The 6,665-nt window shown below is 38.2% G+C and overlaps 1 pseudogene; it reads right to left on the bottom strand.

Moving 5' to 3' along the window:
- Window positions 1–1,669: 1,669 nt before the first annotated feature.
- Window positions 1,670–2,308, bottom strand: LOC127233893 (uncharacterized; annotated as a pseudogene).
- Window positions 2,309–6,665: the final 4,357 nt, after the last annotated feature.

The following is a 6,665-nucleotide window of genomic DNA, read 5'->3' as shown; positions in this document are numbered from 1 at the left end:
TAGACTTCTTCTACTAATGAGTGCTTATGTTGTTTCCTTATCTTTCTTTGTGTATGAATAATGAAGATGAGAGTACTTATATTTTTCAGCATATTGCTTGTCTTCTTTAGCTGTGTACCTGGAGATGAGGTTACGGGAAAACATAGCAGTTCTATTCATAATTTTTTATGGAATCTTCTGAAGGTTCTCAAATTGAATCTACTAATATTCCATTACCACATTACCACCTACAGTGTTAAATAATTTCCTTTGTTTACAGTCCTAACATTTAACTTTCGTCCTTTTGATAATAATTGTCAAGGGTTGTTTTTTCTTTTTTCCTTACCCAGTTTTGATTCCATGATGAAGGTTATTTTTGCTTTATAAGTCTTAATCCTTATTGGGTTGCAGGTGCATGAAATATTTTCTCAAGTCTTGTTTTTATGCATGTTTCTGTAGGAGCTCAGTCAGTGTGGCGAAGGCAGTTGGCCATATGAAAGCTGAGAAAATGAGAGTTGTGTAAGAAAGAATCCTGTTCTTTTGTGGCAACTCTGGCATGCCTGTCTTGGGCTTCCATAAACCCTTTTTCTAAATCAGAAGTGGTGAGTCTAGGTTCTGGGATACTTTTTATTGCTCACTGCTACAGGACATCCTTCTACTATTTATTCTCAGGCCTTTCTTCTTTCTTGTGGTTTCTAAATATCGGAGCTCTGCAGGCTCTTCTCTTTGCCTTATCCCCTTCACTGTATACTTTGAACCATTCACATCTTAACTCTGTTTGATTAATTAATATTACCATGGACCCTGAACTAATTTCTGGAATTTAAACTATCTAGAAGTTCCAAACTTCTTCAACTGTACAACTGAAAAATATACATCATCAAGAATACCATTATTCTAAGAAACATGAATGAAAACATTTATTCCCTCAGATATATTTTCCCCTGCTGGTATTTTCTATATTACTAAGTATCACAGCATCAATTTCAGTGTCATGAAAAAAAATCTGAAAATTACAATTTTTTTTTAACTTTCCCCGTGCTATGTGCTAGAGGACCAGCAATCACTAAACACAGCAAACCCTTTCTGCTCACAGTTGTCCTATTGCATAGTTCTCTCAAATGCATCAATTCTAAACTCTTGGCTGACACCCAATATTGTACTTCTGTAGCTTCTACTTTAATTGCTGCTTCTGGGTAACTCACAATCCAACCAGAATCACCTTTGTTAAGGGTCAACCAGATTATAGACGTTTTTCTTATTGAACTCTTATTTCTGAGACTACAACCCAAACTCTTCACTGTGATTAACAGTTTATTTTCTCTCACTGCTCTCTAGCTAAACTGGTCTAAGGATTAGTATCTCAAATCAATGAAGAAGTTTATGGTAAAGAGTTTTTAGATTAGCTCTTGTTCTGCTGGAAAATATTTGTGTGAAAAGCTCTTTTCATTGAAAATACTGTTTTAATATGTAAATATTTAACTTTACAAATTTGGCAAATAAATGAAGTGTCACAATGTCCAGTGACTTTGGTTGGCTTAAAGGCAGAAGACTGTTTTGTTGTTTGGCAAGCCAGCAGATAGAGAGCTGGAACAAGTATTAAGTCCCAAATTGGGATAGAATGTAGGGCTAGGGCATGAAAGTCCATGTTAAATTGGGATCTCTAAAGAAGATGACAAGATTCAGATAATTAGAAATTAAGGGAAGTAGCAGGGTTCCCTTGGCAGGCTCCAGTCTTTGGCATGGGGGTTAGAGAGGGGTCACAGGAGGTCTGGGTCTTCTCCCAGCTTTCCATGGGAGGTTCTGGCACTGCTCCTGTGGCAGTGTGGATATGTGTTTGGAGATCAGCATCCTTCTTACAGACATTGAGGCTCCAGCAGTCCTGGTTTCAGTTCAGAGGCCCTGGTTTGGAAGCAAAGGATACTGCCACTCCATTTTTAATCCAGGGTTTGAAAGAATATGGGAATCTTAGGCTCTAGAGAGTGGATTTTATGTCCAAGAAAGTTAATGAGTTTGCCTTTATCCTCAGGAGGGGCAATCTTAACCATCACCGGGATGCAGGTCCATCCAAGTTACTGTACACCCCAAAACCAACCTTTCATATAGGTGTCCCAGGCACTGAAGAGATCTAGGCCCAGGGTGGCCTCTGCAGGAGGTCTGGTAGAGGAGTGCCTCCAGGTCCCCACCACCCTCTGGTGTGTATCGAGATTCTAATGGGTCCTGGGATCATGGCCCTGCTGAACCCAGGCAGGCCAAAGTCTAGACCTTGGGCACCTGGGGACAGGGGCAGGCAATGATCTCTGGGGTGAGCCTTTAGGGAACTGCCCATGCTCACAGCTACCAGCAACCAAGGACCTGACAAAGGCAGGACAATTGGCTCTGGGCATGTGGCTATGAGAGGATGTTGGGAACCCACACACATGATGTAGTTTCAAGACAGAATGAACACAGTTCCCACTGGCCTCTCTCAATGTAGAATATGCCCACTGGCCTCTCTCAATGTGGAATGGTTACGCATTAGTACCAGCACCTCCCTCTTATAAACTGTAAAATTTGTAAATGCTTAGTAAAACATATGTGTATAATATGAGCATTAGTCAAGAAAATATTTACTCCATACTACTAATGCTCTCTGGATTATACTGTGTCTCTCAATTGACATGGAATTATGTATGGAACAGTCTTGTGTGGCTGGGTCTTTTTTAATGTCTATCTCTGTTGTAGCATGCACCTCATTTGTTTTTAAACCCCAAGTTATTGCATTGCAGGGATAATTGTACTTGTTGATCACTTTCCTCAAGTGCAGCATGTCTGTTGGGAACAATCTTGCTTCAGATGCTGAATGCATATTGGTTTCTGTGGACAAATAAGAATCGCTGAATCATGGCAATCCGTGGTTTGGCCTTTTACAGGACCACCAAATTGTTCTCAGTTTTGCACCATGTGACACCTGGCCAGCAACTCCACTCTCATTTTACTGTAGTAATAAAGAGAGAAAAGGTGTAATAATTTTTTGGAACTCACAGAAACTGCACATGGGTTGTTTACAGAGAAAATTTTCTTTCATTATAGAAAAAAATGAGTATTATTATTTTAAAGGCTGTTAGAGAAAATAAATGCCCAGTTTCATTTCATTAAAAGGTATGGGTTTTTCTTCATCTGAAATAGTTGTTAATGTTATTGTTTACCATTTTTGTTCTATGGAAATGATGGTGGTATACCAAAGTTTATATTTTAGTACTGATGTTCCTTTCATGTAGACTCCTGAATTGTTGACTTGCTGAGGAGTCAAATACAGCTGCCCTTCCCTTTTTTCTCTTTTCCTCTCTCTCTTTCCCTATCTTTATGTCTTACTTTCTGATGTGTACTTGTACTGTGTGTTTTATAGTTTGGAAACTAAGTTTCCTCCTCCTACCCCAAATCATTATGTAGAAAGCTAGTTTCCTCAGTCTGGCAATAATAGCAAAAGGTCATTGGTCCACAAGAACTGTTCCTAAGGAATAATTCAGGAAATTCTCATGAGGCCTTAGGATATCTATCTCAAGACTTTTTTTTTTTTTTTTTTGAGACAGGGTTTCTCTGTATTACTTTGGCACTCACTCTGTAAACCAGGCTGGACTTTAATTACAGAAACGCCCCTGCCTCTGCCTCCTGATAGAAAGAAGCAAAGTGGCTATTCTTTAAGCCTGGAACTTCCTCTGCAAATTTAATCTACCCCTCTTCCTTATGACCCTTCCATCACTGTGGCACATGAAACCTTCAAGAGAGCACATTTGATGACGGTACCCTGTCAGTGAATCTCCAGAACTGTGGTCAAAATAAGCATTTTTATTTCATACAGTAGTCTTGCCCAGGTATCTCATAATAACAATAAAGCATGCCCACTGTGTGTACAAAATAAAAAGAAAGATTGTCTAAGCATAATGAAAAAAATTTGGAGGCATGCAAAGTGATTATAATGATCACATTTGATGGACCATTAAAGCATTGTGAAATGTATTAGATGCATGTGCATAGAGCACTTTGAATGGGCTACAATGGGAAGGGATACAAAGCAGTGTCAGGTAAAAGAACCAAATCCAATAACAAACAGCTTCCTCCAGGACTGGAAAGAAGTATATTGTGGACACTAAAAATATTTTGATAAGAAGGTACAAGTTGTCTGCAGTACAGCCAAAAGAAATTACTTCCCTCACTGACTAGTTCATTTTCATTCCCCCAGGGTTCCTTTAGTAATGATCTCCAAAATGCAACTTTGAAATCAGAAAGTAATTCTAAACTATAACATTCTTGTCAATCATACAGTTCGTGATAATGATGCCAAGAACTTAGAGCCTTAGGAATCCTTCCAGGAAGTATGATCACTGTAGTGGATGGATAATGCTCAAGGATTCAGGTTTCTTTAAATGTATGTTTTCTTCCTGATTCTACAGTTTTCTGTATCCTCTAGGAAACCACAGTAAACTCAATGAATGTTGTGTTACAGTGCTTGTTCCAGTTAACATTAACTGTCAACTTGAAACCTGAAAAATTAGACTCAAGTAATTAAATTTGTTGTGTTGCTCTGTGTATATTTCTTATTTTAAATTTATTCTTCTTATTTTACATATTGATCCCAGTTCCTTCTCCCTCCCTCCCTCACCCTGTATCTCTTCCACATTCCCATTCACCCCCAACCACCCTCTGGAAGGTGATGTCTTCCAGAAGGGGTCAACAAAATCTGTCAAGTCATTTGGAGTAGGGACTAGGCCCTCTTTCCTGCCTCTAGGTTAAGGGAGTAACTCTCCATGAGAAATGTGCTCCCAAAGTCCTTTTATGCACCAGGGATACATCCTGGTTCCACTGTCAGAGGTCCCTTAGACAGCCCAGGCCTTATAACTGAGACCTATGTTCAGGGGGTCTGAGTCAGTGCATTGCTGGATTCCCAGCTATCAGTCTGAGGGCCCATTAGTTCCTCTTTGTTCAAGTCAGCTCTGTGTATATTTCAAAGATGGATTTTCTTGATTGTTAGTTGATATATGAGGGTCTATCTCACAGTGAGTACCACAATTCATTGGGCTGATAATCTAAGATTGTATAAGAAAACTAAATATGGGCTAGCAAGTGACACAGCAAACAGTGTTTCTTCATGTTATTTTGCTTCAATTTCCCTTTGAGCTCCTGACTCAACTTTTCTCAATGAAGGAATACAACCTAGAGTATGAAGTAAATCCTCCACCCCCAAGTTGCCTTTGATTGAATTGTTTAATCAAAGAAACAGGAAGCAAACATGAATATTGTCTAAAGTGTAAAAAAAATTATTGAAAACACAGCACAAATAGAATACATGTACACACATAGTAAAAGGTAAAAGATGAATCTAGATAAAACCTCCAGCATGGCAAGAGAGAAAATCATACCTCATGGAGTAGCTATTGACAATTGATAGCTACTAAAAGAAGTGGAGTCTGTTTTCTTCAAGTTCCTTGAGATGTCAATCATGTACCTTTAAAAGATCTTGTACTCATGCATATATTAGCAGCACTATGTGAAATCTGAGGGGTTTAAACTGATGAGACAAAGAAATTGGGATAGGAAAATGATGGTGGGAGACAGTGTGGTTCAAGAAGAGGGAATAGAGTATGATTGTAATCAGCACATGTTATACGCATGTATGAAATTCACAAAAAATAAATACAAGCAAATGAAATTCTTTGAAAAAGTATAGTGTGAATATATCTCTTACTACATTCTTCACTCTCCCACCCCCCAAACATTTCCTCTACATAACTTCCCACTTCTTCTGTAGCTTACTCCTTTCCCTAAGGAATGCTACCATGTGTTTGTTACGTTACTCTGTACTGTCTTCCGTTTGAGCTTGTAAACATTTGAATTTTTCTCATCTTGTCAAATTTTCCTGATAAGTTCTATTACTTCTCTTAAATTCTACCTTGAGTTTACTCTTACCGAAATGTTTAAAAACATGTTGAGATAGAATTAAAATACCATACAACTCACCTTTTGCATTTAAGTTTTCATTAGTATTTGGTATATTCCCAGACTGGAGTGCCCATCACAACAGTGAGTGTTACTAGTTCTATTGCCTTACTAAGGAACTTGTACCTGAAATCTATCATTTGTCTCTTGCCACATCTCCACCCTCCTCACAGCCAGCAACCACTAACATACACTATATCTCCCCTATATTCAATGACATCTGTTTCTGTGGTGCTGCACAACATATGGTCATTTCTGACTCTTCTTTCAACATTGTTACAATTGAGTCATGTACATAACGACTGTTAATGTCCTAAAATTGTTTTATTTTGTGGACATATTCCATTTCATTTATTCTTTTGTCAGCCAACAGATATTTAATTTGTCTGTCCACTTGAATTATAAATCACAGAGTTTTAAATGAGCTTAACTCAAATATTTTAACCAATAATAGCAGCCTAGATAAGAGATAGAAGAATAAAAGCATTCTTTTTACCTGTTGCATTCAGTCTCCCTGGTAACTTCCTTTTATTTTGTTGCTGCCACTGGTACATTCCTTCATTGATGTGGCATTCGAAACAGATTTATTGTGTAAATAGATGCAGAGATTTTCTTTTGTCCTGACTACCCAGTTCCAAACAATTACAAAAAAAAGCATATTTTAATTACAGAATGCTCAGCCTGTAGCACAGGCTTACTACTGACTGAGT

Source organism: Phodopus roborovskii, unplaced genomic scaffold, assembly GCF_943737965.1.
Source record: "Phodopus roborovskii unplaced genomic scaffold, PHOROB, whole genome shotgun sequence".
Taxonomy (NCBI): Eukaryota; Metazoa; Chordata; class Mammalia; order Rodentia; family Cricetidae; genus Phodopus; species Phodopus roborovskii.
The sequence above is the reverse complement of the archived record's forward strand: the minus strand, read 5'-3'. Positions and strand labels throughout refer to the sequence as shown.